This window comes from Megascapheus bottae, chromosome 4 (genome assembly GCF_031878675.1).
Source record: "Megascapheus bottae isolate mThoBot1 chromosome 4, mThoBot2.hap1, whole genome shotgun sequence".
NCBI lineage: Eukaryota > Metazoa > Chordata > Mammalia > Rodentia > Geomyidae > Megascapheus > Megascapheus bottae.
In genome coordinates, this window is record NC_143512.1 from 80577560 (window position 1) to 80603778 (window position 26219).

The 26219-nt window shown below is 43.8% G+C and overlaps 1 pseudogene; it reads left to right on the forward strand.

The window, feature by feature from the left end:
• The first annotated feature begins 8508 nt into the window (after nucleotides 1–8508).
• On the forward strand, nucleotides 8509–9695 carry LOC150064680 (acyl-CoA:lysophosphatidylglycerol acyltransferase 1 pseudogene; annotated as a pseudogene).
• Nucleotides 9696–26219: the final 16524 nt, after the last annotated feature.

The following is a 26219-nucleotide window of genomic DNA, read 5'->3' on the forward strand; positions in this document are numbered from 1 at the left end:
TGTACCTCTTATTCCTATTTTTTCTATTGCTTTCAACATGAATGGATGTTGTATTTTGTCAAATGCCTTCTCTGCATCCAGAGAAATTATCATATGATTCTTATCCTTAGCTCTATTGATGTGATGTATTACATTGATTGATTTGCGAATGTTAAACCAGCTTTGCATCTGTGGGATGAAGCCTACTTGATCATAGTGTATGATTTTTTAAATTTGTTTCTGGATTCTGTTGGCTAATATTTTATTGAGGAGTTTTGTGTCTGTGTTCATTAGAGAGATAGGTCTGTAGTTTTCTTTTTTTGTTGGGTCTTTCCCTGGTTTGGGGATGAGAGTAATATTAGCTTCATAAAATGAGTTTGGTATTGCTCCTTCTGTTTCTGTTTCTCGGAAGAGTTTCAAGAGTATAGGTGTTATTTCATCTTTAAATGTCTTGTAGAATTCCGCAGTGAATCCATCTGGACCTGGGCTCTTTTTGGTTGGCATTTCCCTGATTGCTTCCACAATTTCGTTGTAAGAGATTGATTTGTTCAATTTGTTTACCTCCTCATTGTTCAGTGTGGGTAGCCTATATTTATTTAAGAAATCATCCATTTCTACTAGATTTTCTTGTTTCTTTGAATATAGGTCCTGGTAGTACAAATTTGTTATGGACTGAATTTCTTGGGAATCAGTTGTAATTGTTTCTGTGGGGTCTCTAATCTTGTTTATTTGAGTCTCCCCTTTCCTTTTTTTGATTAATCTTGCCAGGGGTCCATCTATTTTGTTGACTCAAAGAACCAACTTTTTGATTTATCAATTTTTTGTATAGTAGATCTTATTTCAATCTCTGATATTTCTGATTTTATTTTTGTTATTTCTGTCCTTCTAGTTGTTTTAGAGTTAACTTTTTCTTGCTCCTCTAGGTGTTTCAGTTTTTTTTAAGGTTATTTACGTGCTCCTCTTCTGTCTTTTTAATATGGGCTCCTAGTGCGATAAATTTGCCTCTTAGAACTGCCTTTGCTGTGTCCCCTAAGTTCCTTTGTGATGTTTCTTGATTGTCATTACATTCAAGGAAGTTTTCAATTTCATTTCTGATCTGATCTGTTACCCAGGGATTATTCAGAAGTGTGTTATTCAGTTTCCAAGTGATTGAATGTTTTTTAACTTTGACTGCATTGTTTAGAATTAGTCTGACTCCACTGTGGTCTGATAGAATGCATGGGATTATATCAGTCCTCTTGTATCTGCTTAAGTTTTCTGTATGAACTATTATATGATCTATTTTGGAGTGTGTTCCATTTGCTGCTGAGAAAAATGTAAGAAGTTTCACTGTTGATTGGAAGACTCTGTGTATATCTGTTAAGCCCAGCTGGGCTACGGTATCGTTTAAGTTGATGGTGTCTTTGCTTCACTTTTGTTGAGTTGACCTGTCATTTTTTGAGAGTGGTGTATTGAGGTCTCCCACTATGAGTGTGTTTGAGTCTATCTTGCTCTGTAATTCTAAGACGAATTTGGGTGCTCCCGTGTTGGGGGAGTAAATGTTTATAACTGTAATATTATGGGCATGGATTGTACCCTTTACTAATATGTAATGGCTGTCTCTATCTTTATGTACTGATTTTACTGAGAAGTTAATTTTGTCGGAGATTAAGATTGCTACTCCTGCTTTTTTGCTTGGTGCATTGGAGTGGAAAATTCGTTTCCATCCTTTCACTTGGAATTTGTTTCTGTCTTTGGCCATGAGGTGGGTGTCTTGGATGGGTGGTGTTTCTTTTCTTTTTTTTTTTTTAACCAGTCCTGGGCTTGAGCTCAGGGCCTGAGCACTGTCCTTGGACTTTCTCAAGGCTAGAGCTCTACCACTTGAGCCTCAGCACCACTTCTGGCTTTTTTCTATGTATGTGGTATCGAGGAATCGAACCCGGGTCTTCGTGCATGCTAGGCAAGCACTCTACCACTAGGCCAAACTCCCGGCCCTGGGTGGTGTTTCTTAATCCAGTCTGCTTCTCTGTGTCTTTTGATTGGATTGTTCAGCCCATTCACATTTAGGGAAATTATAGAGAAGTGGTCAGTGTCCATTGTTATTATTTATTTTTACTTCTAAGTTTCTTTCTCTCTTTTCCCCCCTTTTGTTTTTAGTGAATTATAGATCTTTGCTTTTTGATGGGGGTTCTTGATGTTCTACAATTTGTTTTCGATTAATTAATATTTTTTGTAACGCTGGTTTAGTGTGCACGTATTCATAAAGCTTCTCTTTGGAATGAAATATTCTTGTTTCTCTCTCAAATGTAAATGCTAGTTTTGCTGGATATATCAGTCTGGGTTGGCAGTTGTTGGTCTTCAGGACATCAGTGATGTTTTTCCAAGCTTTTCTTGCATTTAGAGTTTGCGTGGAAAGATCTGCTGTGATTTGAATTTTTTTTCCCATTGTAGTATAGCTCTTTCTTTGTTTTTGCAGCATTTAAGATCAATTTCTTGGTATTCGGGTCTAATGTCTTTACTATGATATGTCTAGATGAGTTCTTTCTAGGATCTTGCCTGTTTGGAGTCCTGAAACCTTCAATAATGTGAGTATTTTCCCTTTTGAGGTTGGGGAAGTTCTCTGCTATGATTTTGGTGAATAGGGGTTGCATTCCTTTGTCCTGAAATTCTGCGTCCTCCTCAATCCCTATTATACGAAGATTAGACTTCTTTGCTGCATCTGCCAGTTCCTGGAGTTCTCTCTGGTAGATTCTGACTGATTTTTCCAAGGTGGCGATTCTCTGTTCCAGCTTTTGTGTTTTATCTTCCGTTCCTGATGTTCTATTCTCCATCTCAGTCAATCTGCTAGTTAATGCCTCCGTTTTTGCTTGAAGTGTGGACACTGAGCTGATCATGTCTGCTGAGAAGGTATTGAACTTTTCTTCCACTTCTCTTTTGAATTCGAAGAGTTCCTTGGAAATTTCTTGCTTTTGTTTTTGGAATTCAGCCTTCCTTTCCAAAATCAGCTCCTTGATTTCAGTCATATTTCGTGTCTCTTCAGGTGTCATTTCTTGGGATGGTGACATCTCTCTCGTCCCTTTGCTCTTGTTTCCCTTTGGGCTTTGTGTGGGACTTTGATTATTTATGTATGTCGTAATTCGTCTTTGCGCCCTCCTAGGCATTGAGAACTGTTGTTGTAGTTCGCTCTGTGGTCAGTAGGTGGCAGTCTTTACTTGGATTGGGATTGGTGGTTCTCAGCCAAATTGATTCCGCTGCTGACTAGGTCAGAGTTTGCAGTGTTTGCAGATGTTCGGCCTGTTCTCAGAGGCTGTGTGCCGCTGCACGACTAGCTCTCAGCCCAACCAGTGGCCTCACAGTGGGCCATGGGACGGGTCTGCGAGCTTCAGTCTCAGCACGCTGGGCGGATGGTTGGTTTTCCTGTGCTGCTTCCAGGGGCGGGCTCCTGGCCAAGGGTCTGGAGTTTGGGAGTTTCCAGGGACTCTCAGGTAGGCCAGCTGGTGTCCGCTCTGTTCCCAGGGGCGGGGCCCAGCCGAGAACATGGGCTCCAAGGGCGGAGCTGTGCCTTTCTGGTTCTCAGAAGGCGAGCTTGGCTGCTGGTTGGCCCTTCAGTTTCCTGCTTTGTTTCCACCGCTTTGGCCAAGAGTCTGTGACTGTGGGGGGCCCCTTGGTGCAGTCTTGCTGGGGATTCTCAGCTGGAGGGTGGCCGGCTCAAGATTTGAGGGCGACAGATGCTGGTTCCCAGACTCCAGCGCACCCCACCCGCTGTTGGATGGCAGGGTCTCAGCGCACCCCACTCTCCAGACCCAGTGGCCTGGGAGAGGAACCTGTTGGGAGGGTGGAAGCTGGGACACCTCCATCTCCCCTGGTGGGGTGCTGGGTTTTAGTGCCTGCCTGCCTGTCAGTCTCCAGTCCTCCAGTCCGAGGCCTGGGAGAGGAGCCTGTTGGGCTGGTGGGAGCTGGGACAGCTCCGCCTCCCTTGGTGGGGTGCTGGGTCTTAGCGTGCGTAGCCCGCCTGTGGACTCCAGTCAGAGGCCTGGGAGAGGAACCTGTTGGGCGGATGGGGGCTGGGACACCTCCGCCTCCCTTGGTGGGGTGCTGGATCTTAGGGTCCGCCCGCCAAGGGAGTCAGGCCAGTCAATGGCCTGGGGGAGGGGGCTATTGAGGGAAGGGACAGGATTCTAAACTCCTTGCCCCCCTGCCCTTGCCAGTCTTTCTTGGGTGGGGTGGAGGGGTCTGAGTTAAGTTCTATAGCTTGGCACCAGCTCTGCTTTCCCGATGGGTTTGGGGACCCGCTGCGCTACTCACGCCTCTGCATTTGGCTGTGGGCTGTTCCCCGGTGTTGGAGAATCGTTCACTCCCCTCGGATCTCTGCCGCCGCCTGTGGTCCGCGTCTGGGTTCCACTGCTTGCTGTTTGCTGTTTTGGTCTGCGCTGTTTCCTGCATCTGGCTTCTGCTGCGGCGGTGGCCGGCCCGGCGCCCTCTGCTGCCCCTCCCCCCCCACAGGGAGCCGGAGGCGAGGGGGGGGGAGGGGTCCTCGCATTCCAAATTCTTTGAGAAAGTTGAATGTGCGCTTTATCTGGATTTCTTTTCCGGTTTGACTCCTTCTCCATTGCTTCTTGACTTTGTTGTTGTGGATTTCTTAAGGTAGTTGGCTCATGGGACTCCCTAGTTCTCTCTTTTTGTGGGAGAGAGCTAGGCAGCGTCCCTATTGTCTCGGCACCATCTTCCTGGCTATATTGGTGCCAGTAATTCTTCGACCTATATATTTCTTTTTTTTCTTTTGCCAGTCCTGGGGACTGAACTCAGGGACTGAGCACTGTACTTTGGCTTTCCTCAAGGCTAGTGCTCTACCACTTGAGCTGCAGCACTACTTCTGGCTTTTCTATGTATGTGGTACTGAGGAATTGAACCCGGGTCTTCGTGCATGCTAGGCAGGCACTCTACCACTAGGCCAAACTCCCAGCCCAAACCTATATATTTCTATATATATTTTCAGAGATGAAAGTGTATATTTCTTTCTTTCTTTTCCATATATTTTTTATTCTAATTAATAGAAGGGTTACATTATATTCACCAGATAGAAGGTACATTACTTTACAAACTTTGATATCCTTTCTCATGTCTTGGTTCCCACTTCCCTCCCTCCATCCCCACCCCTCATCTTGTTTTCCCCTTTCCCCTATCCTACTTCAAATACCAAATAAACATATATACAATCTATCAGATAACAAGGTGAAATACTGTAACAATATGAGATAACCAAGGGACAGCAAAAGAGATGAGAGATCACATAGTACATTAAGGACAACAATCATTCGTTACATGGCTTTTGTTTCAATATCCTGGAGGTCCTTTCAATTAGCTTCATACTATATGGCCTTATGTATCAAGATTTTGCTCTATTGCAAATCTCTGCTAGGAGAGCCCGAGGTTTCTACTGATTATGACAAATGAGGGAAACCATTGAGCCTATGTTCCTTTGAGTCTGGCTTACTTCACTTAATACGATTTTTTCTAAGTCTTTCCATTTCCTTACAAATGGGGCAATATCATTCTTTCTGACAGCAGCATAGAATTCCATTGTGTATAAGTATCACATCTTGTCAATCTACTCATCCACTGAGGGGCATCTGGGTTGGTTCCATATCTTTGCTATGGTAAAATAGTGCTGCAGTGAACATTGTTGTGCTAGTGGATTTAGTATGTCCTTATTTCTGAATGTTTGGGTAAATGCCAAGTAGTGGAATTGCTGGATCATAGGGGAGCTCTATATTTAGTCTTTTGAGGAACTGCCACACTGCTTTCCATAGTGTTTGAACGAGTTTGCACTCCCACTAACAGTGTAGCAGTGATCCCTCCTGGCCACATCCCTGCCAGCATCTGTTGTTATTAGATTTCTTGATCCTGGCCATTCTAACTGGAGTGAGGTGGAATCTTAGAGTTGTTTTGATTTGCATTTCTTTTATGGCCAGAGATGTTGAGCATTTCTTCATGTGTCTATAGGCCATTTTTGTTTCTTCTTCAGAGAAGACTCTCTTTAAGTCTTTGGCCCATCTTTTAATGGGATGGTTGTTTCTTTGGAGATTAGTTTTGGAGTGATTCAATTTTTTGAGTTGTTGATATATTTTAGATATCAGGCCTTTGTCTGTTGTATGGTTACTGAAGATCTTCTCCTACTCTGTAGGCTTTCTAATTAATTTGCTAGCTATGTCCTTTGCCATACAGAAGCTCTGCAGTTTAATGCAGTCCCACTTATCCACCCTTTCTCTGATTTGTTGTGTTTCTTGGTCCTTATTAAGAAATTTTTGACCTGTGCCAAGGAGACCTAGTGTATCTCCTATTCCTTCTTGTAAAGTTTTCAATGTATCTGCTTTTACCTTCAGGTCTTTGATCCACTTGGAGTTAATCCTGGTGCAAGGTGACAAAGAAGCATCCAACTTTAGTTTTCTGCAGGTGCTTAACCAGTTCTGCCAGCACCACTTGTTGAATAGGTTGTCTTTCTTCCATTCTATTTTTTTGGCTCCCTTGTCAAAGATTACGTGGCCATAGGTCTGTGGGTTAATATCTGGGTCCTCAGTTCTATTCTATTGGTCTTCAGGCATGTTCTTGTGCCAGTACCAAGCTGTTTTGGTCACTATAGCTCTGTAATAGAGTCTAAAGTTTGGTATTGAAATTCCGCCTGCGCTGTTCTTTCTGCTAAGAAGTATTTTTGCTATATGGGGTCTTTTATTATTCCATATGAAATTTTGGATTGCCTTTTCTATTTCTTTAAAGAATGACATTGGGATATTGATGGGTATTGCATTGAATTTGTAGATAGCCGTTGGCAAGATTGTCATTTTCACGATGTTAATTCTTCCAATCCAGGAGTATGAGAGGTTTTTCCATTTCCTTAGTTCTGCTTTAATTTCCTTTTTCATAGTTTTAAAATTTTCATCAAAAAGGTCCTTTACATTCTTAATTAAGTTAATTCCTAGGTACTTTATTTTCTTTGAGGCTATTGCAGAAGGAGTTGCTTTCCTGATTGTTGCCTCGGTTCCTCTCATTGTTGACATATAAGAAGGCAGTTGATTTTTTTTTCCAGTCCTGGGCTTGAGCTCAGGGCCTGAGCACTGTCCTTGGACTTTCTCAAGGCTAGAGCTCTACCACTTGAGCCTCAGCACCATTTCTGGCTTTTTTCTATGCATGTGGTGCTGAGGAATCGAACCCGGGTCTTCATGCATGCTAGGCAAGCACTTTAACCACTAGGCCAAACTCCCGGCCCCAAGGCAGTTGATTTTTGAGGGTTAATTTTATACCCTGTACTATCCCTTAAAATTAAGTAGAATTTACGTTTTAAAGGCCATTCAATGCAGGCAGAAACATAGATGACCATTAGTTTTAAATGACTTGTGTGGGAAGGTTTTTGGAGTTTATTATTAAGCACCTCTGTTTAAAAAAGGGCTCTTCATTCCTCTACTGATGCTGTATTTTCTGAATGATGGTACATCTCAATCTCCTTGAAATCAGATGTGGCTATAAGATGGGATTTAACTGACAAAACATAGGCGAGTATCTTTATGAGCTAGCACACCAATTACATTGTTTTTTTTTTTAAACCATATGTATGTCCATCCTGGGGCTTGAACTCAGGACCTGTCTGTTACTTAGCTTTTTTTTTTTTTTTTTGGTCAATTGTGGGGCTTGAACTCTGGGCCTGCGCACTGTCCCTGAACTCTTCAGCTCAAAGCTAGAGCTCTACCTCTTTAGCCACAGAACCTCTTCAGTTTTCTGGTGGTTAATTAGAGGCAAGAGTCTCATGGACTTTAATGCTGACTTTGAACCTCGATCCTCAGATCTCAGCCTCCTGAGCAGCTAGGATTATAGGCGTGAGCAGCTGGTGCCTGGCTGTTACTTTGCTTTTTACACTCAATGCTAGCATTCTGTCCCTTGAACCACACTTCCACTTCTGGCTTTTTGATGGTTATTTGGAGATAGAGTCTCAAAGACTTTCTTTCATGAGCTAGATTTGAACTGTGATCCTCGAATGTCAGCTTCCTGAGTAGCTAGGATAATAGGACTGAGCTATCAGCATCTGGCCTTGGCATTCACTTCTGTCCATCAGAGCTTCAGTCATCAGATTGCCGCCCTTGCTGATGCAGCAGCATGGCTCCTGGACCCCCACCCGCTACTGTATAATGGATGTATAATTTGAGGAAAAATAATTATTTACATTTCCAACTATTTTCTGTAGCTTAGTTTTATTCTAATACAGAGATTTCTATCAGGGGAAGGATGCTACCATAGTTGGAAAAGTATTGTCATGAATTTGAAAGACAAACTGCAAACGGTAAAGAAGTTTATGAAACCTGTGGAGATGACAAATTATACAGGAATTAAGAGTTGGTTAAACTCTGCCCACAGTGCCTTGGAAGGCAGAATATACACCTGATGAGTTTGCAGCTCTAGGGAAAGAACCATATTAGTATTGTGGACTGGTTTCTGTTGGTTGAATTTGACAATGTATTATGAGATGAGATCACAAAAGAGTTTGCAGGATTATAAGCAGAAATGGATGGGAAATGTGAGGTATTTGGTATTGCGAAGGCTAACCAATTTTTGATTCCAAACAGGAGATAAAATTGGATGAGCCCTTAGGTAATTGAAGATATTATAACTGCCAGAAACACTTCCTTCTTCCAGCAACCATGAATTCTTCCTACTTCCCTGGTTTCCACAATGTGGGCTGGGTCCTGGTCAGCCTGGGAATGAGCACTGGAGAAAGACCTTCTATCCAATGAGGAGAATGGCTGTGATTGCACCAGAAGTTCCACGGAGGGGCTGAATGTGAGTACAAGCCCTGATGAGATTTGCCTTTGTGGCTCCCAACATCCTGGTTGCTCTTCTTCCAACTTGTGCTGTGTGGTGACAGTAGCCCGTGAGTGCTGGAGGCGAGGTTGTTCTGGGACAGAGACGGAATCACGTACGAGTGGCTTTTAGGAAGGGTGGCTTCCTGAGGATGGGGTGCTAGACAGTAACAGATGTGGGAAGAAGATGTTGTAACAGTTTCCAAAGAGGAAGCAGTGATGTTGGTGGACTGGCTGCACGAGATGTTTGCACACAGCACGGGACGGGTTGTTCTCCAGTGGTATGGCTCATGGGTCATATTTTTAACCGCACAAACATCGGAATTATTTTCTAAATTCATAGACTTCTTTATAAGACAGGGAAGGTCTCGTCACGGTAAGCAGAAGTATTGTGATGCATCATTTCCAGAAGCATCTAAAATGTAGTTACACGTTATATAGAATGGATTGTTTTGTTTCCAGAAGGAGACTTCCTCAGGAAGTAACAACAACAAACAACAACAAAAACGAGTCATGCATTTGCTCAGAAAAATAACTTGTCATTTCTTACATATGTCACTTTGGCAAGGTTTGGGGGCAGCACACTTATTTTGAGGAAAATGCAAATCCAGCATGAGGAGATGCTGAGCAATTGGAGAGCAAGTCAGAAGATAATGGATACAACCACAGCATATTCCAAATCTGAGCTGACAGATATGTATCCTTGGGCACAGCAAACCAACATTCACACATGTACACCACAGGGTGTTTCCAGTGAAGGAAATGTTCCCAGAGACAGAGGACCTTTCCAACTGGCTCTAGTAGTGGTTTGTCGAAAAAGATCTCTTTCCACATTTTCATGAAACAGGAGCTTTTACCTCCAGGGCCATCAGGAAACTGATGTCTCACTGAGATATGTCTCACAGAGCTGCTCTGCCTGGCACAACGTCATTCTGTGTTTCTAACTATTGCCTGTTTTAGGAATTGACTTGGATTTTTTAAGGGCACCTTTCACTATTCAAGTTCATAAGTATGCATTATTTTCCATATGCAAATCAAAGTATTCCAAGAAGAAAACCAGCTACAATGACAACAAACCAAACTAGCATTAGCCAGGTGCGATGGCTCACACCTGTAATCCTAGCTTCTCAGGAAGCTGAGATCCGAGGATTGTGTTTCTAAGTCAGGCCAGGCAAGAACATCCTTGAATCATTTAGTTCTAATGAATCACTAAAAAGCTGGACATAGAACTATGGACCAAGAGGTAGAGTGCCAGCCTTGAGCAAAAATGCTCAGGGGCAGTGCTCGAGCCTGAGTTCAAGCCCAAGCATGCACAGAATACAACAAAAACAACAATTCCATTCAATGGAATCCTGAAATGGAACTAAAAACCTTTGCAAGGATTAAACACAATGGCCTCGGGGAGCTCAAGCCTTTGGGGCAAGAAGTAGAGTGAGACACCTGTGCAGCCACACGCAGAGTGGGTTCTCTGATGCCTGCTTCAGATGCACCAGGTACCACAAGGAGAATGGAAGCCAGAGCCATGGGGGCTGTGGTGAATGAGACTCTCACACTCAGCACATTTATGGGATGATGGTCCTACCCAAGAGTGGACTCATGGCATTTTCCCAGGGGAGTTCAGCGTCGCTGTGTCTGCTGGCCATCTCTGTTTCCCTTCTCACACAGGTGTGCTTGTTGGGAGTTCATCCTACTCAGTGTGACCTTTGGAAACTGTAGGTGTGGGTAACTTGTCTTTTCAGTCCATTGTCTCTAGAATACCAGGGGTCTCTTCCTGGATGGCTTGAATTGTAGTCCTCAAAATTTCTATGTAGAACCCTTCATCTCCAGTGTCATTATATTTGGAGAATGCCTTTTTAAAGGGGTAATTGGGGGTAAATGTGTGTGTGTGTGTGTGTGTGTGTGTGTGTGTGTGTGTGTGTGTGTGTGTGTCTCATCCAATAGGACTACTATTTTTCTTTTCTTTTTTTTTTTTTTTTTTTTTCCAGTCCTGGGCTTGAGCTCAGGGCCTGAGCACTGTCCTTGGACTTTCTCAAGGTTAGAGCTCTACCACTTGAGCCAAGCCCCACTTCCCATTTTCTAGAGGTTAATTGGAGATAAGAGAGTCAGTTCCTTTTGTGCCCGGGCTGGCTTTGAGCCTTAATCCTCAGATCTCGGCTTCCTGAGTAGCTAGGATTACAGGCGTGAGCCACCGCCCGGCACCATCATGATTCTTTACCAGTATCCTGGCAAGGCAGGATTGTACTTGTGTGTCTGCCTTGAATATAGGCATAGCCACATGGCTCACTTCGCAATGCAATGTGAGCACAAGTGACAGATGTTTCTTCTAGGCCAAATCTCTTGAAAGTGGAAGGGACGACTTGCTATGCTCCCCTCCCTGTCACCTTTATCCGTGCACTCACCCTGGTGAGTGTCTGTCAGCCTGATGATGTGAAACAGTCCCAGCCATCTTCCATAGTCAGGGATATAGGTAAGATGACATATTTAAAGTTATTGGGGTGTGGGAATTGTTTGTTATTGTTGTATAAATAAGTCTATCTTGACTGACCTAATCCATAAGAAGGATAGGGAAAAATCTCCAAAACTCTCAACACTTTCATTGTATAATGTAACCAATTAATTCAATGCATTGCAGTTAGTCCTTCATTAATTAAAGAAGTAGAGCTGACGTGAGAAGATGTCATTGATCATTGACCTACGCTTTGTATTCAAAGGTGACACTATTGAGTCACTGTCAGAAGACCATGTCTTGAGTCAGTTTGTCAGTAGTGGTGATGGATTCTCTTTAAACCACCCATGCTTCTTTGCTCAGCTGCCTCCCGCAAGGAGAGGGCTGTGCATAGTCACTGATGAGAACCAAGCCTGGCCTCAGACTCGTTTTTAAAAATCAGCATCAATTATTTGTATAAATGAGTTTCATGTAGACATGTCCTCATATGCATTCAAGGTACTCTGATCAGACTCGTGCCATCTGTCACTCTCACTCATTTTCCTTCTCCCCCAGTTGCCTGTTTGTTCTAATAATACTTCAGAAAGCAGAAAACCTCAAGTGTGTCTCTGTGGGTGTTCATGTGCATGAGAGAAGGAAAAGGAGAGGAGAGGGGACAAAAGGATCTTGAAGAGAAGACTCTTGGAAGAATTGCATGTGGTGGAAGGGTGAGAGACACATCTGCATGTGTTTGAGTCAGTTTGCTCCCTTTCCTTTTTGACAGAAATTTCTGGAAGATGTCTTCTGCCTCTTGAGAAACCATTTTGCACTGTGACCCTGCTTCTCCTTGTTATGAGTGATTGGCACAAAAGTACTCTGGTCCCAAGTTGCATCCTTCCCTGGGCATTTGGACTCAAGGTCTGGAGAATCAACCTTCATCTCTGCTTAGTGGCAGAGATTGTAACCAACAGAGCTTAATCTTGCTGACAGAGTGGTTTTGCCTCTCTGGAGGATTTTTGGTGTGAGAGAAGAAAGAAGCAGAGGTATAGGGGAATGGGGCCTAGAGACACAGAAAGGGGCCTGCGGCGAGCCTCTGTCCTGATATGGCACTCTTCCTGGGCTCGTTCACATCAGCTTTTCCCTCCATCTATCTGTATCTGCAGCCCTTCTCCCTTCACCAGGGCACAAGGCTTGGTGGACCGGGCTTGATGGGATCTGTGAAGACCCTGTTGACGGATACTGAACTTGAATGTATGCCTACAAGAGGTGCGGAGATTCTTTGTTGCAAGAGCAAAAAACTTAGGACCAAACCTTATGTTGGAATAAAAGGAGGGAGGCTGGGCCCTGATGGCTCATGGCTGTAACTCTAGCTAATCAGGAGCCTGAGATCTGAGGATTTAAGGTTCTAAGCCAGCTCAGGTAAGCAAATCTGAGAGACTCTTATCTCCAGTTAACCAGCTGAGACATTGTGGCTCACTCAAGTGAAAAAACCAAGCAGAAGTTCAAGCCCCAATAGCCCCCCCTCAAAAAAAAGGGATCTTTAAAACAGTGACCCACATTCTGGCGTGGGCAGGTAACAGCATGTGGAGAAGGATTTTTGGGAGTTCTTGGAGGAAATGCCCTCTTCCCAAATATCACCCCACACTTTCCACAGATACCAGGGAGTTCTTCTAAAAGAGATAAAGGCTTTCTGAGAGATGAGGTTGAAAACCAAACACACGTACTGCTTTTCTTCTTTCCCTACGTGTTCTCAATAGGGTATCTGAAGGGGAGATACAATTAATCTTTTCTTCTGAAAATCGGAGGAGAAAAGTGTTTTATTGTTTGTTTGTGTGTGTGTGTGTGTGTGTGTGTGTGTGTGCACGTGCACATGTGTGAGTGCGTGAGCAGTATGTGCAACGCTTATCCCTCATATGTCCTTGCTATTTTAATGGTATTATTTGATGAAGAATTGAAGTTGCAGGATCACCCCTGTGTGTGTGTAAGGCTGTGAGCACTTTCTTGGATGCCAGCAGGAAGCCTGCATGGAACCCCATAGCCTCCTCTTCATCTGCAAATCAGGACTGGCTTTGGGGGCATGCTGCCTGCCCCAGGCTCAGCTCAGCCTGGGCCTCTGGCTCTGCAGTCACTGCTCATAATTTTTTTTTTGTTGTTGTTTTGTTTTTAAACAAGGAACCACTTTGGTTTTACACTGGGTTTGGGCCTGTGCATTTTGCCTCTGATCCCACCTGAAACAATGCATAGAGAGCTCCTGTGAAAATTTGGGCACGGACACATTGTAGACATGCCCATGTCTTCAGCATGGGCAAAATGCCTTAGGTTCCATCCCAGGGCCAGGTGTGGATCCACAACCACAGGCTGCCACCCCCAGCTTTCCACTGGAGCAGTGGCACCCTCTGCTTCTCGTGGGCGCAACCATCCACAGCACATAACGAGGGCAGCGGAGCCATTAGTAAGAGGAATGGCAGAACCGCGCCCCCAGTGAGGACTTCTGGCCCAGATCATGGCTCTTCTGAGAGTCTGAGTCTATCTCTTTGGGGCTCTTGGCATCTTGTCCTCTCTGGGGCGCTTGTCCACTGACATGAGAGGGGGTGGTAATGGAACCCTGCTGTCAATACTTTCTGCTTTGTGTCCATGCGTGACATTGTCCTCTGCTTGTCTCATCCATTGATGGTATAATAAAGTATTTAAAATAATTAATTACTTTTAAATTGTGGTAAAACACATGCAACATGAAGTTGACCATTTTAACCATCTTCTTTTTTTTTGGCGGTTGTGGGGCTTGTACTCTGGGCCTGGGCTCTTCGGCACTTTACCACTTGAGCCACAGCACCACTTCTGGTTTTGTGGTGGTTAACTGGAGATGAGTCTCACAGACTTTCCTGCCTGGGCTGGCTTTGAACTTCGATCTTCAGATCTCGGCCTCCTGAGTAGCTAGGATTACAGGCGTGAGCCACCGGCGCCAGGATTTTAATCATCTTTAACTAGAAAAGTCAATGCCATTAGATATTCACATCGTTGTGTGGCTGTCACCAGCCTTTACATCTGGAACTAAACATGAACTATGGGTCTCCACTCCCTGTAGCTCCTGGGAACCCCTTAGACCATGTGTCTGTGGATTCTACCACTCCCCATACCTCTGCAGGTGGGCACATAGCATGCCCACCTTTCTTCTGCTATGTTGCAATCTCCTCCTCCCATGAGCAGGGCTCCCTCTCACGTGCTTGGATGGGTTCACTCTGTGTAAATAATCATAGATGTTATAGGATGCTGTTTTATGTTTGTAAATTTTAACTGGTCAGAGTCTACAACAGCCTTCTTTTCAGATTTTTAGTATAGCACTTAGGTTTTTAGTTTGTTCATTTTTATCTGTTGTAGGTATTCGAATGCAAAGACACTACAGGTAAAGAAATCTATTCTGTTCATGAAAATTTATGTTGTGTCCTTTTCTTGTTTCTAACAAAGCTGGAAGTCTATTCTTATCATATTTTCTAAGTGTAGTCTCAGAAGCAAAACGGATGGACTGGGAGATATAATCTCCATCAATGTTATTTTAACATTGTTCTCCTAATGAGGTAAATAAGTCATATTTTTACCATACTGGGGCTCGAATTTGCCCTCACATTTGCTAGGCATGTGTTCTACCGCTTGAGCTACATCTCCATTTCTTTTTGCTCTTTTTTTTTTGCCAGTCCTGGGGCTTGAACTCAGGGCCTGCGCACGGTTCCTAAGCTTTTTTGTGTTCAAGGTTAGCACACTACTACTTGAGCCACAACACTACTTCTGGGTCTTATGTGGCACTGAAGAATTGAACCCAGAGCTTCATGCATGACTAGGCAAGCACTGTACCACAAAGCCACATTCCCAGCCCACTTTGGTTACTTTTTATTGTATTTTATTGTTGGGATAATGTATAGAGGGGTTACAGTTATATTCATCAGGTAGTAGGTACATTACTTCTTGAACCTTGATACTCCTTCTCATGTTTTTGTCGCCCTTCCCCACACCCCTCCCCTCCTTGTTTTCCCCCTTTCCTTCCTTATTTCAAATAAACAAGTAAGTGTATATACAGTATACCAGTATACAAATTCAGGTATAGAAACCTCATGAGATTAACCATAAGTGGAAAAAAAGAGAAAAGAAATAACTTCACATAGTACATTAAGAACAGCAATCACAAAGATAAACCTCTTGTTTCACTAACCTAGAGTTCATTTTTTTGTTATTTTTTAAAAGATAGCGTTTAGCTTTCTGCATGGCTGGCCTGGACAGAGATCCCCTGTTTGTACTTCGTACTTTAGCTGGGTCAGCAGGTATGCATAACTGTGCTCTGCTCTGCAAACTTACTACCAGGTCTGGAATTGTGATCCTCTGGAATTTTGACTCTTTGAGTCACTGACACTTAGTTAACTGTGGTGTTAAATGGAAACATTTAAAATGTTACTGAATAGGAGTGAGTTTCTTGGCCTTTAGTGTTTCTGTGAAAAGCACGTTTTGCTCTTTTTTGTATGTTTCCTATTGATCTGTAGGAGTTCTTTATATTCTGGGAATTAATCATTTGATTTGATGTTCATAGCTATTGCTAGTCTATGATTTTTCCTATCACCTTTTAATGGCATATTACATTGTGCAGAAATTTAAGGAATCAATTACTTTCTTTATTATTTGTCAATTTTGTAGAATTTTTCCTACCCCAAGGTACTATTTGCCTATATTTTCTTCAAACAACTTCAAAGTATTGCTTTTTAAAATTAGATATATAATCCACTTGGAAGTTATTATTGTGTAGGGCAGGGTGTAGGAATTGGCTTCTGACTCTTGTTCCCCGTGGAGAAATAACTTCTACAGCACTGTTATTGGACAAATCTGTTCATTTCCAGACTTCCGGAGGGTGCAGCTCTGTTTTCCTGCTGTCTGAGCTATCCTTCCTGTACTTATCTTCCTGTCACCCTCCCTCACCACACAGGCCTTCTTGGCCCCATCTCCTGGAGCTTCACAGCGTGTTTTCACCACACCCTCCCTCCTTCACCCCGATGTTTGCCTGCTCTCCTCCTACTAGTGCCTGCATTCCAGATAGGATGTTTCCACTTCCTACATTTTTTTTTTGTTAAAGTGCACATTAATTGTTAAAAAGGCTTCACCATGGTGTCTCACACATACATATTCCATTTGATCTCTCCCCCTCTCTCTCTCTCTCTCTCTCTCCCCCCCCTCACCTATCACCATTGACCCCTCCATCTGCATCGGAAGTTTATCAACTTTAAGTTAGTAACCGATTTAATGAGTTTAATGAATTGAATATTTAATCACTTCTTGAGACGTGCAGATTATTCTGAGCCTCGGTTGTCATTTTTCTATTCATAATTCTCATCAGTTAAGACTTGTGTGTTTCTGGTGATGCTGAGGATGGAACCCAGGGCCTGGCACATGTTAGGTGAATGCTCTGCCACTAAGCAGGACTCCCAGACAACACACTGGTGTGTGTGTGTGTGTGTGTGTGTGTGTATGTGTGTACACAGGTGTACCGTGCTGAAGGTCATACCCAGGGTCTCATGCATGCTAGGTAAACACATTAAAACTTTAAAACTGAGCTACAGCATCAGCTCTACCAAGATTCATTTTCATTTTGACAACCATGGTTTATAGTTTTCTCTTCAGTATCTATTCTTCTAGGTCTAACCCCTCTACTTCCCTTTGAGACCCAGTTTCTTGGATTTTAAGAGCTGAGGGGTGGTTACTTGTTCCATGCTAGCAAAGATGGCCCCACTTGATGCCCGCACGTGTTCCGGGGAGGTGTGTTCATTACATTGCTCGCTCACGTTGTGATTTTCACTTCTACAGCACTCGCTCTTCATTACTGACAGGACCATGCTGTAATTTGAAAAGTGGGACAAGAAAATGTCCATTTTGGTTGATTTGCTAACTACAGTACCATGCTGTATCCAAGCTGGATACTTAGCTGGAACTTCAACTTTTATTCAACTCAAGAGGCATTTTTTTGGTCGCTGATTATTTCTGCTTATGGTTTTTGCCTAGAGCTTTCATTTTATAGTTATCTTTTTGTACAATGTTACATTTTTTCCATCTATTTGCACAAAGGTAGATGAAAATGTTAACAAAGACATAAAAGGCATGTATTAGGCTCACAGTAATATTAGAATCAGAAATGATATCATATATCCATCATTTACTTTTATTTATTTTTTTCTTGAGATTTATCACGATGGAAAAGATTCAACCAGGGAAGATGATGGCTAATAGAGTTATGCCAAAGTCTCAAACACCTCAGATGCTGGGGGCTAAAACTTCTTTTATATGCTTACATGGAATGAAAAGGCAAATACATACAGGTAAGCTCTCTGTGACAGGAAAATAAACGGTACCAGGTAGCCGTGGCACACCTTGCTGGGGTGCAAGGCAGGCGGAGTGCTCTCCTAATGAGAACAGCTTGCTTCACCTGGTGCCTCCTAATCCTCCAGATTTCCCATCACACACTTGAGCCAGGGAAGGCGGGAAACTGAGGGAAGCAGATGCACCACTGTCCACTCTGTAATGGAAGCACAGGCCTTCTGTCCAGTGCTGGGCTGGACAAGTAGAATGGCTGGCATCCAGAGGCTACGATGTCCAGGGTCAAGGCGGCAGTGGGTTCTACGTGTGGCGAGTTAACCCATTGCTCACAGCTGGTTTTCTACCACTGAGCCATGTCTCCTGTTCTGGCATTTTTTGGCTGGTTAATTGGAAGCAGGAGTCTTGTGGCTTAGTGTGATTCGGCTGGCTCTGAATCTCAGTCCTCAGATCTGAAGACCTCTTGTGTAGCTAGGATTTCGAGCCACAGGTGCTGGCCACTCTGTGACTTTTGATAGAAGAAGAAGAAACTTTTGGGGGACCTCCTGCATTCTGGGGCCCTCACTGAGCCCTTGCCAGCTTCACCTGCTCCCCTGCACGGCAAGCACTCGTCACCGGTCTTGAGCGGGTGGATAGCAGGACTGCCGCTGAGAAAGGCAAAAGGTGGGTGAGCACTCTCACGAGCAAAACAGACTGAGTCTTCCTGGCTTAGCTGGCCTGAATCAATCACCTGATCATCGTATATGAGCTGTGGGAGCAGGGGGAGAGTTCTGATTTTATTTACTTATTTTTTGTTCTACTCGGCAGTTGAACTCAGGGACTTGCACTTGCTTGGCTGGTGAGGTACAGAGTCATTCCTCGCTGGTTGGTTTTTGTGATAGGGTCTTGCTTTCTGCCCAGGCATGATCTGCCTCTTGCGGGCTCTTGTCACTGGGATAATCATACAGGCGCACACTACTGCATTCTGCCTCCTTCCACAGAGTCAGAGTCTCTCAGACCTCTCTGCCAAGGCTAGTCTGGCACCATTATCTAACCTCCTCGTCTCAGATTCCCATGAATCAGGGGATGGCAGGAATATGCCAATGTGCCTGGTTATTAATTGAGAAAGGTTCTTTTTTTTTCTTCTGCCAATCCTGGGACTTGAACCCAGGGCCTGAGCACCATCCTTGTGCTTGCTCAAGACCAGTGCTCTGCCACTTTAGCCACAACACCACTTCTGGCTTTTTCTGTGCATGTGGTACCGAGGAATTGAACCCAGCACTTTGTTTATGCTCTGTAAGCACTCTACCACTAGACCCTGCTTCCGGCAAGATCTGCTGAGGCTGATCTTGAACCACAACACTCCCATTCTTAGACTCCCAGGGAGCCAGGGTACCCATGCCTGTTCTTTAAACAGCGTTTGTGACAGGGCTTCACTATGTAGCTCAGGCTGGAACGGAACTGACAATCCTCTTGCTTCAGCCTTCTGGGATTACAGGTGTGCCCCACTATGCCCCACAGCAGAGAGTTTTGCTCAGTTTGGAGGCAGAAGAACAAAACGATGAGAGAACATCAGAAGGCAGAGAGCATGATCAAAACAGCCTCAGCGAGCCTTCAATACATATAATAATTAATTTGCATGTCCAGTGTGTTGGACGTAGTATTACTGCTGGAAGGTTAAGACCACGAAGACTTGGTCAGGAGATTGATTAGGAAAATCACGTGCGCCCACCTATGCACATGCACTCACATGTGCACACACACTGAGCTACAGAAACCTCTAGAACTTACACTGCATCTCTCGAGGCTTTTTTTGAGGGATTTACTTTTTTTTGACAAAAATGAATTGATTTTAGTGGCTTTTTATTTTGCTCTCTTTATAATTTAATTTAAAATAATCATAATGAGCATGTCTTACTTCCTATCCTTAGAAAAATTAAAGGCTCTGAAGCCCAGATTGGGGATGTGAGATTTCACTTTTTATCTGTGGAGTGCACCCAAGGGTGGGCTTGCTGGCAGGCCCTTGGAGAGCTCTCCATACCTCCTACCTCCCTGCCTGCACGGCTGGGATGCTCTCCCCTGTCCTTGCTGTGACCATGCTCAGTGCATCACTTAACCCGTGACAGTCATTTGAGGCTTCCAACAGCCTTGTCATTGTCTCCTACCCATCTCCACCGGGTGGGCTTTGGGGTGACTGTGGTGGGGACGATGAAGACGTGGAGAAAATCAGAGACAGCAGATGGTGGCTCTTTCTTGCTAGGGCAGGGGTGTGTGAGCAGGAGCCAAAGAGAAGCAGGCTTTGCCTTCCTCAGAGGGAGGGCAGTGGAGGACAGCGCTCTTCTTCTGAGCCAGATAATAAAGCACAGAGGAGCTTCCTGAAGTTGGGCAAGTTTCTAACCAGTCAGGCAGAAACTCTGTCTTTCAATCTGGAGATTTCTGCAAGAAGCTTTTGTTGTGGTGCCCAAATCAGGTGGAAAGTGGGGCACCCTCTGTTCCTGCTCTTCTAAGATGCTGGGACAGGCACTGCCTTCACCTTTCTGTCTCCATGGGGAAAACAATGAGAAGGGTAGTGACGGTCGTAATGACTAGGTGTGTTAATATTGGTGTGCACGTAGCACTAATAAGTCCTAGCTATGGCTGTGTGTGCATGGGAGAAGACTGTACAGACCTGCAGGAGGAGAGTGGGGCCTCCCTGAGAACACGATGCTAGGGCCAGAGCTGCTCACACAGTGGCAAGTAGGCCCCTGATGGGGACTGAGGCCTGACCTCACCACACAGAACAAGTGAGCCCAAGCTCTGAACTCCTGCTTTCAGGCACTGCTCACTCTATGCTGGTGGTAACACTGGGCTCATCTTTATGAAAAACTGTGAGGCTGTGTGTGTGTGTGTGTGTGTGTGTGTGTGTACTCTTGATATCTCTGTATCCTTATCATATACCTCCCCTACCCCCACTCTACCTCACCCCACCCCATCTTGCTCACTGGCTGGGTGGCAAGAAACCAAAACCAAAGCAAATTTAGTTATAACCCTGTGTTTATTATTGCTGAATTGGAGCCTGGATGGACAGTCTGATGGTGGTGCAGTGGCATGCCTGTTTCATTTCTAGATGAGAATGTAGAGACTTCATTAAGATTGGACTTGGGCTGGGAGCCAGTGAGTCAGGCCTGTAATCCTAGCTTATCCTAGGCTGGGATCTGAAGATCATGGTTCAGTCAGTAAAGTCCATGAGACTCTTATCTCCAATTAACCACCAAAAAGCCAGAAGTGGAGTTGTGGCTCAAGTGGTAGAAGGCTAGCCTTGAGCATAAAAGGTCAGGGACAGGGACAGGGTCCAGGTCCTGAGTTCAAGCCCTAGGACCTGCATTCAAAGAAAAGATTGGACATCCATTACAGTTTCAAGGCAATATAGAAATGTGAATATGAAAAAAATGGGTGTCTATGGCCTGATGTATTCATAGAAATGGATGGGATTTTGGAATGAAGAAGAGACAAGGTTCAGCTGGGAGCTGACTTTGTACTGCATGCTCCAAGGCTCAGAGCTGGATGTGAAGGTCATGTGTGTGCTGTAACAAGTAAGCCTCTCAGTTTCAGAGATCAACACACAGACATTTGTCTCTTGTTCACAGTCCAGTTGGAGTGTTCCTAGCTAGTGAGTGGCCTTTGTCTCTTAAGTTCATGAGACCTAGAGCCTTAGCTCTAGGTCTCCCATTGGCTTCAGCCCAAACCAATGCCTCCTCCTCCTTCCACAGACCCACAGGTTTCTGTCCTGGGCTATAGATGTGCTTGCCTTGTTTTTATAATTTTATGTTGCAGTAGTACGTTGTGCCATTTACAGTAATGCAATGTTTTTACAACTTGAAGTTAGGCTTTTTGGTTCCTCAGTATACATATTTTTAGTTTGAAAGAAATAGCAGAGAAACCCTACATGTTTAGACTCTCAAGTGTTAGCTTCCTATTCTCCTTTTAGACCAGAGTTCTCAGCCACTTGCTTCCAAGATGTACTCCATTGTCCTGAACATGCATGGAATCTGGCAGCTCCTGAGCATTCTCCAGCTTACCCGTGAACTGCTGGGATCTCACTCACCCTTGCAGGTGCTAGTCCTGTCCCAATGGCTGCAGCAGAGGCAGAAGTCAGAGGGGGTGTGGCTGGGATTTGTGTCTGAGCCTTGGAGTCTCTCCTTGGATGGGCAGAGGCAGCTTCCTCCTGCCTGGATTAGCCTGGTCAGACTTGCCTGGCAAACCAAATGGGAGGGCCAATCTCCCCAAGGAGTGACAGAGGTTACCTGATGGCATGAATGTGCAAGGGAAGCCACAGTTTGGCTCTTAGCGTTGCTATGAAGATGCATTTTAAATCATGGCCATTATTGAGTTCCTTGATCCTAAAATGTTACTAATTGTAAAACACATTACCCATTTAATGACGGTATGAAGGGCAGGGAGGAAAAGAAATACTGCCACCTAAAATATGCTATTGACTACAAAACACACCCTCTCCCCAATGTACAAATGATAAAAATGGCTGGGAAGGTGAGATGTTTTAGCTCAAGGAGCTGTTGCTAGGAAAGATTCACTGCTCCAGAGGAGAGCAAGGCCAGCTTCCTGGGGAGCAGGAGGAGCATCTCCCTTCTGCAGGCAGGTGATTTTTCCCCCTCTGGCAGCGGCTTAGGATCTGCTATTACAGAAGTGTGTAGGAGCAGGCAGAAGCTGGCAGGTCCAGCGAGGGGCTCCCACGGGGCCATTTGTGGTTGTAATTCCTCGTCGTCGTCTGGGCTGCCTCCCACCTAGCTAGCGCTGAAACCTGCTGGTGAGCCAGTGAACCCGGAGGGAGTGAATTTGCAGGAAGATAAATTCCCCCATCCCTGCCTCCATCTGAATGCTATGGTGGAAGCGGAATAGAATTCAGATCACTCCCAAATTGAATTCTGTGTACCTGCTCTGCTAAGTAGAAAATTGCATATCAAACAATAATTCCTTGGCTTGGCTCTGTCTCCACACAAAACTTGCTTCCAGTCTTTCATGTTCTTTGTCACTCAGGCACAGAAACCCTTTGCCCTCTCATCTCATGCTCTCCCGCATTTTGTGTGTTGGATATTTGCACTGTCAATTGCCAACTCTTTCCATCATCCCCGGCTGTACGATCTTGAAGATGTCCTATTTGCCTTTGTGACAGTAGTCAGCACACTCCATTGAAACTGAGTGAATGCAGGCACTGACTATCTTATTTGTAAGAAATCTTTAGCATTCCTACCAGTACACATCAGCTACAAATAAATGAATATGTAGTGCGTGGTACAGGGAGAGCTGCCGGGCATAAAGATTTCTAAAGCATTCTTCTTCTGTGGCCTTAGCCCTGCAAGGAGGCGCAGCACCCTTTTCTTTACGTACAGGGGATGTGGTCAGCTTTATGTTCTCATCAGGCCCCTCGTCTCAGAGCACTCTAAGTACACACTGTGGACATCCGGATGGCTGCGCCAGCTGCTGCCGCTGTGACAGTTCTGATCTGCTCCCAGACATCAGCAGAGTCAGGCAGAACAGCAGCTGATGACAATCGCAAAGTGACAATACATGGACATTCCCTTTCACCAGGTGCACAGGCCAGGAGTGGCCAGGACAAATGGCTATAGGCTCAGAATTACTTTGAGGGGTCACCAAGCAAAGCTTTCTTAAAAGTTACATAGCACATCAGTTCGTCAGCTTTCGTCATTACTGCTAGATGAGTAAGTCTCTATTGTGAGTGCTCACTTCATATTTTTTGATCCTTTGGTCCGTTGTAAGACATAGCTCTAGGGAACAGTTACAGACTCTTTCCATAACTTGGCTATTGTGAATAGTACTACAATTCACACTAGTATGACTTGTAATTTCAGATAAATGCTCAAAAGTGATACTTCTCCATCACAGTTCTCTTTTTAGTTACTTGATAAATATCCATACTGCCTTCCATAGTGTTTACATTCCCCACCAACAGCATATTAGGGTGTCTTCTACCTTGCATCCTGGCCAGTATTTGCTGCTACTCATATTCCTTAACTTTTAAAAATTGAATAGCTGTACAAAGGAGGTGCTATTTAACGAAGCAGTTTATGAATACAGTGTCCTCCGTCAGCAATCTCACCCCCTCCACCTGCCCCTTCTTTTACTTTCCTTAATTTTGTGACATACACAATAGATTATCGACTGCATGCTCCCCCCCTTCATCCCTTCATTCTTCACTTCCTCTCACTTGGGCCCACACTCTTGCATGTGCCCTTTTCCTGGTGTGTATTTTGTTGGGCTTTGACTTAGTCTTTCTAAAAAAAAATTGTATTCTATTGGATAAATGCCCAGGAGTGTAATTGCTAAGTCATAGAGTAGCTTTATGTTTAATTTGTTGAGAAACTTCCATTCTATTTTCCAGAATGATGGATCAAGTGTACATTCCCACTAACTGTGTTGGTTACATCCTTGCCAGCACTTACTGTAGGTTTTCTTGATAGTGGTCCTTCTGTCTGGGGTGAAGTGGAATCGTGGGTTTTTTCCCACGTCCTGAAATTCATTTTGATAAAGATTATTTTATATGATCCCAGGCATTGCACTTCTGGGTTCCTCCCCTAAGAGTATCCTCCTTTGGTTAGATTTGTTTTGATTTGCATTTCCTTTATGCCCACAGATGCTGAGCATTTCTTCCTATGTCTATTTGTTATTCTTACTTCGTCTGAGAAGTCTCTCTTTAAGTCATTAGCCCATTTATTAATTGGGGTTGTGGATTCTTTTTTCTTTCTTTTGTTGTCATTGAACTTGAACTCTGGGCCTGGATGCTGTCCCTGATCTCTTCAGCTCAATCCTAGTGCTCTACCCCTTGAGCCACAGCACCACTTGTAGGTTTCTGGTGGTTCATTGGAGATAAGAGTCTCACAGACTTTTGTGCCTGTGATGGCTTTGAACTGTGACCCTCAGATCTCAGCCTCCTGAGTAGCTAGGTTTACAGGTGTGAAACACCAGCACCTGGTGGGTTTTTTTTTTGCTATTTTTCAAAAAGGTAGCTGAAGGTGTGTGAATGTATTTCTGGGTCTTTTATTTGTTTTGTTGGTCTTTGGAGTTGTTTTCCTGCTAGTTTCAACATGTTTTGTTACTATAGTTCTGTAGTATACTTTGAAGTATGGGTTTCCATTTTTTTGGTGCCAGTCCTGAGGCTTAAACTCAGGGCCTGAGCACTGTCCTTGAGCTTTTTCCTCAAAGCTAGCACTCTGCCACTTGAGTCACAGCACCACTTCTGGCTTTTTCTATGTATGTGGTACCGAGGAATCGAACCTGGGTCTTTGTGCATGCTAGGCAAGAACTCTACCACTAGGCCAAACTCCAGGCCCTAGGTTTCCATTTTTAAAGTCTAGATTATATATTATATATATATATATATGCACAATATACGTATGTATACTACATACATATGTATAATATACACACATGCACTCACACACATATTTATGGGGCTTGAACTCAGAGCCTAGTATTCTACCACTTTGAGCAATAGTTCCACTTTCAGACTTTCTCACCTGAGCTGGTTTCAAATTATAGTCCTCATTTATATATATTCCATTTATATATATATTTACCCATTTATTTCTCAATGAACATTTGGGACTCTCTCTTGGCTATTGTAATCTGTGCTTCTATTAACAGTATGTAATTATCCATTTGAAATTTTGCTCTAAGTTCTTTGGATATAAATCCACAAACTTGATTATTGGAATACATTGACATTGACATTTTCTGCAGACTATCATACTTTTTTCTATGGTGGCTGCATTAGTTCTCATTCCTACCAACAGTGGCAAATGGTTTCAATCTGTCCACAGTCCTGCCAACACTTATTTTCTGTATTTTTTGATAGACGCTACCATTATATTTCACACAAGCTGTATTTCAAGACATACAACAAAATATTTGTTATAAATAGGGCATTTAAAAGTGCTGAGAACAACTGCTCTAATGTTTCTTTATAGTTTTAACAACATGTCATGTCAAAATACTATTTTTTTTTTGTAATTTGTTAGAAATGATCTTTGCTTCCTTCTTCTCCAGAGATGCCTGTTTTTCTCCCATAGCTGACAGTTGGGGCCAACTTTGCTAGTCAGGCCCCAGGGGTATCCTTTGTTCTGCATGGAATTAGATTCTTCTTCCCTCTGAACTTGCAGTGGGGGCCTCTTTCAGTAAGACAACAGAATGCGTGCTTTGGCATCGAGCACAGGAACTTTATATCCAATGAGCATTAACTGGAAATATTTTACGACTGTGGAAGAACAGCATTCCTTATGAATACATGTCTCAGAGACAATAGAATAAACCTAGACTCCTTGAGCTATGATTCGGGTTCCAGAACCTTTTAGGCAAAAGACCAGATTTGGTCTTAGAAGCTGTGACAGCCACAATTACACAGCGCTTTCTAAAAGTGCTAAAGTCAATGTTGTCACTTGGTGTGTTAACAACGCAGAACGTTTAGTTTAGAACATTATATGGAAATGTGGAAAAACTACATGTGCTGCATAGACAGATGCAGAAGCAAGCCCAGTGGACTATTTAGTTTTTTTTGGGGGGGGGGCATTGTTAAAACCTGTGTACATGAGCCCCGAGGTTATTCAGGATTTTTCCCTATCCTAATTTTTGACTGCCTTCTCTGAACTCCAACA